This window comes from Canis aureus, chromosome 13, assembly GCF_053574225.1.
Source record: "Canis aureus isolate CA01 chromosome 13, VMU_Caureus_v.1.0, whole genome shotgun sequence".
In the NCBI taxonomy this organism is placed as follows: domain Eukaryota; kingdom Metazoa; phylum Chordata; class Mammalia; order Carnivora; family Canidae; genus Canis; species Canis aureus.
This window is the reverse complement of record NC_135623.1, coordinates 39,355,874-39,368,924: the sequence shown is the minus strand read 5'-3', so window position 1 is coordinate 39,368,924 and position 13,051 is coordinate 39,355,874.

Here is a 13,051-nt window from a genome sequence, read left to right as displayed (position 1 = left end):
TGTGCCCATATAAAAGACATCACAGAGCTCCCTCAGTGATTCTACCCTGTGAGTACACGTCAAGAGAATGGTCATCTTTGAGCCAGGGAACAGCCTTCACCAGATCTGGACTGTGTTGGTACTTTGATCTTGGAATTCTCAGCCCCCAGGAATGTGAGAAATAAATGTCTGTTGTTCAAGCCTCCCAGTCTGTGGTATTCTATTGCATATTCTATTATAGCAGTCCAAATGGACTAAGACAAATGGATGGAAGGATGGATGTATGTATGTTTGGAATTGGATGAAGTGTGGAACATGTAAAAATTGTTAAAGCACAGGGCATTTATAAGCATGAAGTTAAGTAGTTTATTTTAAGTGAATTTTGGTCACAAGACCAATTTAAAGTCCTTGGGCCCAGGCAGAAGGATGCAGGAAGTTCAAAGAAAAACAAAAATGAGTCACACCCTGTAACTATAAACAAGAACTCCTTACATACTAGGCATTTTTGGAAATAGTGTATAATTTTTTGCGGTAAGTACAAGATAAAGACTTTTGTTTAGAACTTTTCCTGTTACCCGCTGCATGTTCTGATCATCTGCAAGGCTGTGTATCTTTTATCGCTCAGACTTGTGGCTGACCACGCCTAGGAAATCAGCTACTCGTTTTTAATGTAGCAGGAAATGCAATGGCAAGCTTTCTGATACGAAAGACCACCAATGCAGCAACACATGTGCTTGAATTACCATTTGCCTGCCTTTGACCCTTGACATGACTTGACCTTCAGCTTCTGAGCATTCTCTTTCCTAGCTTTGGTTCAGAGGTCACCACACTTGACCTCTGACTCCTAACTTGGTTTGGGTTGTAGTGCACAATCTGTAGTCCCCCAAGGTCCAGAAAAGCCTTTTTACTAGTTCCCACCGGCTGTTGTCTGCTTTGTTCTCGCTCTCCAGGTGTGGCCAATTGAAATATGCAGCCACTAACAATCGTGTGGCCCATTCAAGTTGCCTTGTGCCTCGTGTACTGCCTTTGATTGAATGCTAATAATTATTACCGTGAATGCCCATTTCCTAAAATTCTAACCATGCTACTACATTCTCCATCTCATAACATTTAGGAATCCCATGAGGAGAATACCAGTTAGCCCTTCTTTTTAAAGATTAGGAAACTGAGGCTCAGCAAAATTGAAGGTAGCTGATCTAAGTTTGCACTGCCAGAAAGTGTCAGATTTAGGATGTGTAATTTGTACTCCAAATCAATTTCTCATGCGTCTATTTATTAAGCATTCCCACCATAGACCATCCCAGTGTTGGTCTGGATATTGAATATACACAAGTTTAAAAAAAACTAGGTTTGAGGCACCTGAGTGGCTCAGTGATTGAGCATCTGCCTTTGGCTCGGGTCGTGATCCCGGGGTCCTGGGATCGAGTCCCACATCGGGCTCCCTGGAGGGAGCCTGCTTCTCCCTCTGCCTCTCTCTCTGTGTCTCTCATGAATAAATAGATAAACCTTTAAAAAACAAAACAAAACTAGGTGTGGGTTTTAAAAGATGCTATATCCTGCAATGTTCCATGAAGCTTTGACCACCTGTAGTAGGTGCAAGATAGCCGTACCTCACCTCAAATCTCTGATACTGAGCTTAGGATATTCATAGGAAGCCATGTGACTCATGCTTGCACAATCCAGAAATACCAGGGAGCTAATGCCCTGGAGTTCACCCTTGACTAATGTGGGTAGGAGCCAACGAACCACTTCCCCTTCACGTCACCCAGCAGACGTTTCCCAAAGGCATTTGCTGGCCCTCTTCAGAAAAGTGTATAGAAATGAGCTCCCATTAACCACAGCAATGATCCACTGGACAATCCATACTAGTATCTGGTTCCTTTCTTGTTTCACTTCCCTTGTCCATCACTCCTATTCTTGGGATCCATTTCTGAAGTAACTATGCACACACTAGATTGACTCAGCCCTTGCTTCTGGAGAAACCCAGGCTGACTCTACCTATCAGTGAGTCTGAATTAGTACATTTACTGAATTTTATCATAGTTTTACGTCTTACATGAATGATCGTGTACAAGGATTAATCAAGTTTATTTGGTTTCTTGATCAGTTGATTTGGCTCCAGCAGTGGTTTTATAACACTATTCACAAATAGCCCTCTGGAATAAATTATCAACATATTTGTGTGAAGTTACTTGTTTCTCATTCATAAGGGAACTTTAATTAGCTGCTAAGTAAGATGAGTTGAGTCAGAAGTCTCCTGACTGTTAATGGTTCTTATGTGAATAGTAACTGAAATCTTTCTTTGATGATAAAAATCTATAGTAACAAATCCATAGCTGTTCTTTCACATTCTTGAACTTCCCTTCTGCCTCCTGTAAGCACCATCCCTCACAAGATGTGTAATGTTTATCCCTGAATTGGTTAAGCCCTATATTCTCTATAAGAACATACTGGCCACTTTAGCTCATTTGACCACTGAGTTCACGACTGCTTGAGGTGAGGAGGTAGATAAATAGGGATGCACATTTTGGAAACGTTTCCTGGTGATTCTGATGCTCAATCACCCCTGACCTCTCCTTTACCCTCTGCCCCTTTACACACACAGGATCTCACACCTGGGTTTAGGGAAAACCTAGATGCAAACCGTGCAATGGGACAATAAAATCAATTCTACAGAACATTGCCTTTAGAATCTCCATGGATAGAAAAGTAAAACCAGATGAGTAAAGTGGGTGGAGGGAACAAAACAAAATTGAATGTCTTTCTTTCATTTTATTCATCCTTAAGAGGCCCAGAATTAAATTGCTTTTCATGAAATCTCCTTAGCAAGTAAATTTGTATAAAAGCAGATAAGCTTAGAAATTCTCACATCTTTCAGAGAAAAATATTCCAGGTAATTATAATCTAGGGATCTGGGGAATTAATGGTTGTGGTTTATTCTGAATGTCAAGCAATAAAATTATAGAAATAGAGATCATATATAGATCATATACCATGGTTGATTTTGCGTTTTAGTTGTCCTTTTCATTCAAAAGCAGTCATCTAAGCTGTATGAATTAACTATTGCAGTCAGCACTGAGTTGCATTATTTGACAGAATAGCAAAATTCATCACATCAAAATAGAAAGGATTGCATTAGCTTTTTCACTGTCCTTTGTGTCTGATATAAAACCTAGCATCAATGATCTTGCAGGAGTTAAGACAGTGGACACCAAGCATCAAGAAAGACTATCTGAGTTATCTGATATAAAAATTCAATTATAAAAGTGGAAAAATACATGTGAATGTACACATGCATACAGGAATAGCAAGATGATTCCATAATCGCTAAATCTATATTTTTTAATATTTACCAAAAGCATTTATTAAATATCAGCCTCTATGTGACACTTTTCAGGATGATACAGATTTCTCCCCTTCATACTTTTTCCCGATCTCTGCTATAGCATTTATGACACTTTATTATAGTTTGTTACATATTATCTATCTCCCTAAACAGAATAAGGGCACAGAAGACAGGCCTGTCCAGTCTGCCCTAGCATGCATGTGGCCCATGGGAGACAGCAAATCATGTTTTTGGATTCACTAATCCATGTGAATGGATTAGTGAATAATTAAAAATTATTTGGTAGTTGGATCTAGACTAATGATGTCTGAGCTTTCTTTTTGGTCTGAAGACATGGGCAGGCTCGTCTCGTCACTGAGAAGGCAGAAGTTCCGTCTCTATTATGGCTCTCCTTGCATGTCATACGTAAGCTATTAGCTTAATACAGAAACCAAACTATAAAAGATTTTATAAAACACACAGCATGCCATAAAAGACAAGTGCATGGGCCATTCCTGGGCCCTGGCTGGAATGTGTATTATTTGCCAGAGACTTTTATGTCCTTTATCTCATTTTACCCCTACAGCCCTGTGAGGCCGTTATGCCTTCCATTTCCAGATCAGGAAATGGAGGTTCAGAAATCTCAAGTAATTTGCTTCGAGAGACAAAGCCAGGCACAGAACCCAGGCTTTCAGAATCAAGGTCCAGGGTTCATTCTGTTGGAGTTCGGCTGCTTTCTTCCTTTAAGAGTATTTGTTTAGACAAATATTCCGAGGGGAAAAATATCCAAACTGCTTGGCATTGTATCAGTTCAACACGAAACAACCTGGTGATGAGCTGAATTATTCACTCTTCACTTGATTATTTTGTCATCTTGTACACACAAGCATGCTCTGGTTAAGAATGAAAAATGTCTTTCATAAGACCATTGTGAGCTCTGCCCCTGGCATGTTCCGTTCAGTACAGTGTTGTTATTTTTCTTTTAAATCTTCAGACTTCTTCCAAATGCAAAAATGACCTAAGCTCCTTTGTGTTTTCCCTCCATAATTTATTCCTGGAGTTATTCCTCATGTTGTATTTAAAATTTTTGGCATTTGCTTTTAAATGCACTTGTGATTCTTGTGGAAGCTTTAATATGGGAGATCAATATTTTTCCCCTGAAAAACATACTTTTAATTTTACACACATCAACAGACTACTATGATTTGCCCTATAGAAATCCACCTTCTAGGCAACTTTTTTAAAAAAATATGCTATTCTGCAAAATGCAGCACCTGTTCAGACGAGAAGGAAAGGAGCAAAGAGAAAAATTCATTACGTGGCACCATGAATTCTTTGATCGGTTGTCTCTTTTCTCAGAGCCATTTCCCCCCATCACTACATTTCTCAGACTCCAAATGGAGAATTATAATTCCGGAAGGTGATGGAATGAGCTGAGAGCTCCGCAGATGCTGAGGCAGCCAGTTTACTATTAGATTTCAAAGGCAACAACCCCAAACTGATGCCTGAGGAAATTTGTTTTTATTTAGATAACAGAGAACTCAAGATGAATAAAACAATAGATTTACAAGTGCTATTCAGAACTACTATGTAAATAAGTAGCTTACACAGCCAGACATAGGGATAAACAAAGGAATGTCAACTGACATTCAAATCTCATTACTGCATTAATGTAATCTTTCTGGGTATGGGGTGAAATAATTCATATGAATGTGTATAGAGGAACAGAAAAATAAATTAACCAAATACAAATTTTCAACAATTTATCACCCAGCAATATAATCCTCTACAATAAATGCCCACAATACCTGATTCTTCTTGCAACGTTTCACCCGTTTCCTTTATTTGAGCAACTAGAGGATCTCTAAAGACCTCCTCATCGCATCAGACTGAAATGGGACTGACCTCATTCAGCACAACCAATTGTTCATAATTGGGTTTTGTGAACTGTGCTGAGTATTAGGTGCTTTCTATCGAAATTGTCTTCTACGTGATTCCTCACGAGCCCCATCCATTTCAGCTTTTCATTTCTTCCAGTAAATGTGGTCATGCTCAGAGCTTCAGAATCTTTACAATGTGAAAAAGGATGGAGTGTTGCCATTATCATATATAAGAGCACGTCTCAATTCTGGGAGGGGATCTCTCTGCTCTGAGATGCAGGGGTTAAAATGGCCTCCCTGGCTAAGGATTTAGTGTTTGTGTATTTAAATTACATTCAATAGTTCAATTATTTAAAGCCGTGGGTTCCATGTACCAGTTCACACACTGATTCTACTCTGGGACCAAATTCTTACCCATCCACTGAAATAAGAAAAACAAAAACATTAAAGTTGGGAGGTTTTAATACATCCATGTTCTTATGTTTTAATTCTGAAATTCTATGGTATAGCATAAGTTGTATGAAATTATGTAGTGGATAATACAATATTGGTTTTGAATACTCTCTTTAGATCAACTAAGGCTTGACAACTCTGTTGAATTCACAGTTTTTTAGACTTTGCTGACCTATAAAATCCAAAATTTGCTACCAGGAATTTTATTCAAAAATGGTTGAGAAAACTAGTTATTCTTTGGATAAAAAGACCAAAGTCATTTAACAAAGTTTCACAGATATTTCACAGATAAACCCCAGACTGAGTAAATACGTAATCACAAAAGACAGAACAAAGAGAACCGTTGGAAAAAGTAAATAGGAAGATATGATCATCAGGCTGGGCAAAACTTCTGAGGAAAACATGGAAACCCAGAAACCATAATGGAGAAAAGTTATGAAAGAACAGATGTTCTCTTAAGGGTCCCATTTCCCAGAGTATTCATTATCCAAATCCCTCCGGTTTCTGTAAGAAAGCTCAGTTGTTCTAATATAAAAATGCCCACTAATAAATATGAACACCTCTACTTCTTTTATGATTAATACTAATATCTATTTCCACCCATTGTGTCAGTGGCTTGGTGATTGTCTAATATTGCTAGTAATGAATAAACAATTTAAATTCCATTTGAGTTGACAAATCTTAGAAATGTTTCAGAATTTTGTGAAGTTGATCACAGTGATGTGGGAGAATTGGCCAAATCATAAGCAAAGTTAGTGACAAATGAAGATTCAAAAGAGTTGAACAAGTTAAAAACTACCACAGAGATCCTTAGGCAAGAGGATAAAGTCCTCTAATAGTTTTGCAAGGTAAGTCCTCTTTGTAATCATCCTGAGAAAGCACTGATATTGTGGAGGGCTTTTCAAAATGCTAGAGTACAAGTTTGACTTACACTGTATTCACGATCAAAATAAAACAATTATGTTTTTTAAATGTGCTCCAAAATGAGCACTAAAATAATTGTGTTTGAATGTTTGAAGAATTAATGTTTAGAATTATAGTTAATATAAGATAAAATTAAATCATTATCTTCATTTTTTTTTTAAAGATAAAGACTAGGGATCCCTGGGTGGCTTAGCAGTTTAGCACCTGCCTTTGGCCCAGGGCATAATCCTGGAGTCCCAGGATCGAGTCCCACATGGGGCTTCCTGCATGGAGCCTGCTTCTCCTGCCTGTGTCTCTGCCTCTCTCTCTCTCTGTGTGTGTCTCTCATGAATAAATAAATAAAATCTTAAAAAAAAAAAAAAAGATAAAGACTAAATCAACTTAAAAATATTTACTAGGACATTTTGGTCCATTTTTAAAGTGGAGTCACTAAAAGTAAACTTCTTATGTAAACTCTCCTTGGAAAACACCTATTCATAAATATATATGTGTTATATCTACGTGTGTGTGTGTGTGTGTGTGTGTGTATATATATAAATATATATGTGTTATATCTACATGTGTGTGTATGTGTGTATATATATATATACACACAATAAGAGATAAGATTATGAAGAGAAATTATGAATTCAGAAGAAGAAATATAATTGATGTGTAAAGCTATGAAGAGATGCCTAACTTCACTAGTATTTAAGAAAAGTAGGGGGATCCCTGGGTGGCTCAGCAGTTTAGTGCCTGCCTTTGGCCCAGGGTGTGATCCTGCAGTCCCAGGATCGAGTCCCACATCGGGCTCCCTGCTTCTCCCTCTGCCTGTGTCTCTGCCTCTCTCTGTGTCTTTCATGAATAAATAAAATCTTTTTTTAAAAAAAGTAAAGTAAATTAAAGCAGTAAACTAACAGTTTCACCCATCATATTGGTAAAAATATATGTATGTTTTGGCAAGAGTCTGAGGAAATGGGCACTCTCATTGGAGTGTAAAAATTAGGTTCCTTTTTGCTAAGTAATCTGTCATCTATATTAAAATCTAAAATAAACATACTCTTTGACCTGACAGTTCCATACCTGGGTCTATTTTGTACAATACTACCAAGGATATGTAAAAATACAGGTACAGGATGCTTACTATAGCATTAATTGTAGTAACAAATAAAAAAACTTATTAGAAAACTTCAGTAAATGTGGTACATTCACATAATGGAATATTAAATAGTCATAAAAAATGAAATGCGATCTGAAAAATAATGTCTAAAATACAGTATCATGTGAAAAACCCAGGAGCAAACAAATTTGTTCACTATCATTCCACTGTGAATATATATATTTTGCACCCCCTCCCCTCGCTCAGCTATCACACACATACACACGGCAGCTTGCTGAAAATCAGGTATGATATTTTCCAAATTCTTCACAGTGATTATCTTGGGGTGCTAGGATTGGTAGAGAAGGAGGTGATTCTCACTTCTTGCTTTATGTATTTTTTTTAAATGATGGAACAAAACTATTTTTTTTCAGGATTTTCAAATTAAAAACAAAAACAAAACAAAACAAAACAAAAAAAACAATGCTAGTGACAATTATAGGCCTAGGATCTTACTTGAGGCTACAGATGATATCCAAGGGAGCACCATGGCTGAGAATGTACTTGTAGCCAAAATGCACACGCATGCCATCCCAAACTCATAATCTAGTTCAGGCCCCTTCACCTGGGACTCAGAGACCTGCAAAGAACTGTCTGTAGAATTCAGGGAGTCACAGTAATAAAGAAGCACATCTAGGGGTGCCTCGGTGGCTCAGTTAACATCTGCCTTTAGCTCAGGTCATGATTTCAGGGTCCCAGGATTGAGCCCCACATCAGGCCACCTGCTCAGTGGAGAGTTTACTTCTCCCTCTCCTTTTGCCCCTCCCCCCTGCTCATGCTCACTCGCTCTTTCTCTAAAATAAAATCTTAAAAAAAAAAAGAAGCACATCTATTACTGTATCACAGATTTGAAGTTTCTAAGTATTTTGATAATTGTATATAAGCATAATTGTCTTCCTTTGTAATTCTTTTTTTTTCTAATTTTGTGCATTTAAACAATTTTCCGAAAAGGGGTCCCTGGGATTCATTAGATTTCCCCAGTGGGGCCATAGCACAAATACAAGGTTAAGAAGTCCTTTAAATGTATTGGAGTTTGGGAGAAAGACACTGGAATGCAGTAAACATGATGCTAGATTATAATTTAGAGGTCTGTCACTTACTCTTTACATCCTGCCTAAAGATAGCCTTGAACTCTTTTGAAAGCTTCTAATCTGTAGCAGGCACTTTTCCAGGTGCTGAGAAGTTGATGTGCACTGAACAAGCAATGAACAGTTCAATGAGCTCTCATGGAGCTTACATCTAGAGGGATGAGGTGGGGAGAGGGGAGATGGAAAAGAAGTAGACTAAATAATTACAGATTGAAGTAAATTCTATGAAGAAAATAAAAGAGCACAAACAGGCATTTGGATGCACTTTTCTAAATGCACCAGAAAACCATGGAATGTCTTAAGCAGGGTGCAAAACTGATTGGAGGAGAACAAGATGTATGATGGTTTGGAATACGGAGGTAGAAGTGGAAACGGGGAAACATGGAAGGAAATGAATTATATTTGATTGCTTTTCAATAGACTCCTTATTCCACTTAAGAAATAGAATATCCATTCTAGAAATTATCCCCCAAGTCACTAGCATATTCTGTAGATTAGACTAGATGATACCTATACAATACCATGAAAACATACATCATACTTGTCCATCTCATGGTATAGAGAGGCAACAGTAGGCTGGATATTAGCTCAGGCTGATAGAAGTTCTACAGAAAGAAGATTGAGGCATATGTTGTCTGCAGACATAAGGAAAACCAATTCAGATTTTGTGTAAAGAATATGTTAACAGAACATACCCCTGCAAACCACCTGAAAAAATTAGGAATCCCAGCATATTCAGAAGATAAAGCACAGTGTTTTCAGCAAGAGACATGCATGACCACGCTTGCAAGATGGAAGCCTGCTAGCCAGCTCCTAGCCACGCTGAGAATCTTTCATAACAAGGAGCCTCTCTGCTTGATGACACACAGCTCTCAGCAGCAACAGCTGTGTGATCATTGTTAAAGCCTGGCAGCTTCAACAGCTTTGGCAAAGAGCCTTGTGTAACAATATTGCCAGAAGTATCTACCAGGGATATGATACAACACAATCATATTTCTGCTTCTGTTCTTGCTCTTGTCATTGCTATAACTACCATTTATTGAGTGCCTACTCTGCACTCTTGCAGTTGACTAGGAACTTTCTGTATATTACTGTATTTAAACACCAGGCAAGCACATAAGTTTAAGTACCAGTATATGATGAGTTCAAAGAGTTTAAGTACCCACCCAGCATTGTCAAGTAGAACTTTCTACAGTAATGAAAATCTTCTATATCTATGCTGTCCAATAGGATAACCACTAGCCACCTCAGTTGTTGAACTCTTGAAGTGTGGCAAGAACGAATAAAGAACTGATTTTTAAACTTTATTTTTAGTTTATGCAAGTATAAATTTAAAATAGCCTACATGTAGTTGGTTGGCTAGCATATTGGACAGTACAAAGACCAAGTTCACATGACTAGCAAATACCAGAAGTAGGGATTCACTCCAGGGATTATCTCGCTCCAGAGTTATGCTTTACAAATTAGTACTAGTTGAAACACCCTAAGGGATGTCGTCGTGTTGGCACAATTACCACTTTTCAGTTAGTGCTTATAGCTACTTTTTTGCTTACAAGTCTAGAAGAGCACTAAATTTGGGTGCCTTGAGCAATCTGTCATTGCAAATTCTATGTGTATAGGCAGTGCCACCTACTATGAATATGTGGTATTAGGATTTCCTGGTTATGTCCACCAAGCTAACCAAATGTGAAGGTAGGAAACAAGACTAATAATGAAATTATTGGTGCTAGATATTTAATGTTTGTCCCTTTAGATCTACTCTTTGCTGTTCTCTGCTCTGTTCTCAGAGTCCTGACAATATGGGCTGCTTATTAGGGTTCCCTTGCCTCGCAGCTTCTGGTTGTATCTAGCCAATGGAAGCCTCTGGTTGGAACCTAAAGGATAAAAGGAGAAAGAGCTGCAAGTCTTTATCCCTCCCAGCTCTTTCTCTGCCTGGCGATTGTTTAGCTGAGGCTACAAAATTCTATTTGAGAACACAGCTCCTAGTGGGAGGCTTTCCCCTCAGCCTGCAGGTTTTACCAGGTTCCAGTAAATATTCCTTCCCATTCCCCTTCAGCTAAGTCTGATAACAGCTTCCCATGGTTGCCAGCCTGGGATACTTCCTTGACTCTTATTAGCTTCCCTTACTCCTGTCCACACTTTCATTAAAAAAATTCCTTGAGTAAACTTCCTCTGGTTCTCCTTTGGAATGTGTCATCTCTTTCTTGCTGGGGACACTGATGGATATACCATTCGATGAATTTAAAGAATAAAAACTAGTAACTCACCGATGAACTTACAATAAAGAAGTAATATGGTTTTTCATAAGGTAGTTATATATCCTTAGCCACACACACAAAAAAATGCAGCACATGGCAAATTATATATAGGAAAGCTGTGCCAATAAGTGATGTCTGATGACCTGAATTTTGATATTGAAAGGATCCAAAGAAAATATATAAGAAGGGACATTCATTGCAACATTATTTTCAATATAAAAAAAGTTGGAGCAAGTCATATGTCATAGGTCCATCAGAAAAAGTGTGGCAAAATTGTAAGTACGTTTTATAAGGAAAACTATATAGTCATCAAAAAGAATGAGGAATATTTTAAAATACCAAAATAGAAAGATGTCTATGACATAGCTTTGAGTAGAAAAAAGAAAGTTATCAAACTGCACATATAATATATTCCAGTATTTCTAAGGTAAATGTTTATTTAACAAGTACAGAGCACCTACTATGTGTCAAGCATTGTTCTAGGCTCTGGGGATTCAGCAGGAATCAGAACAGAGAAAAAAGTATCCCTATCCTTATGAAACTTGCATTCCACTGGAGGGTGGCAGGTAATAAATGAAATTAGTCAATTATATAATATGCTAAAAGGTGAAATATGCAGAAAAGAAGGTAGACAGTTTTGGACAAGGGGTACAGTGTTTCATAGGATGATCAAAGAAAGCCTCACTGGGAAAGTGACAATTGAGTAAAGACCTAGTGGAGAGAGTAAGGCAGGTGCATACCTGGGAAAGAAACATTCTAGGTGGAGGAAATAGGAAATGCTAAGGCCCTTGAGGTTGAAATTTGCCTGATATGGTAGAGAAGGCTGCGAGGTAGTAGGGTGGGTTGGACCAGTGAGTGAGGAAAAGAAGTATGGAAGGAGCATGTGAAGAGGTATTTAACTCTATGTATTTGTATGTGAATTTTTTAAAGTTTAGAAAAATACCCATCAAGCTATTCGGTTTTAATTTTATGCACTGATACAATGTTTAAATGTTAAAAATAGATGGGTATGGCTTACAACATTTTAAATAAGTTTGTTTTTTCAAAGAAGAATCAGAAAACAGAAGACCACGTAGAGGTCTAGTAGATGCCAGGAAATGAAAATAACTCTCCCCAAACACCCGCATTTTTACAGAAAGTAACTCAAGAAATTTCTGGTCAAAACTACCTATTGATGTTACAGAATTTTCCTGAGTGCTAAAACTAATCAAAATGGCCCCAGGGCCATGAGTTCCATTTTTTGTGCCTGCTATGACAATGACCGCCCCATACCAGTTATTTACATCACATGTCTTGCCAGACGCTATTGCTTCTGACAGCGGACTTTCATTTATTCCTTCTATTGAACTTAGGGAATTTGTCGCCGAGAATATTATGAGACGTCATCTTTGGGATTCATTAAGCAAACTCTCAGTCTTAATAGAAGCTAAGGATGCCTTGAAGCAATTTGTTAGAAGAAACTGGCCAGTAACAGTTGTTAGATTCTTCATTTAACATGTGATTGCATACTCCACCAAAGTTCTTCTGGGTGACCCATGACATCTCAAAGTTTACTTGGAGTGACTTCTGTAAGATTGAGTTGTGATTTCATTCCGCCTGGCTCACTCTGCTCATTTTTAAGAGTCTTTTCAAGAACCATGGGACCTGTCTCTTCCTTCCCCATTTGCTTCCTCCTATTTCCCCAGTTACTTCCCAGCTTATGCCCCTATTAACTCTCATTTTTCCTCTGCAGGTGAAATCATACCTTTCTCACCCCTCCTCAGATTCTGGCTGGCATCTCCCTCACCTTTGGTCCTTCTCCTGCCACCCGCCCCAATTCCCCTTTCTCCCATGTACCTCGTTTTCTGATTGAAACCAAATGTTCACAACATGGATTTGAAATTCATTTCAATAGACTTTTTACTGTTTTACTTTCTTTATTTGAAAAGAAAATAAAAAATAGGAAAACACTGTAAATATACAAATAAGGCATTTTTTACTTTTTTTCCCTCCCAGTTATTAAAAAA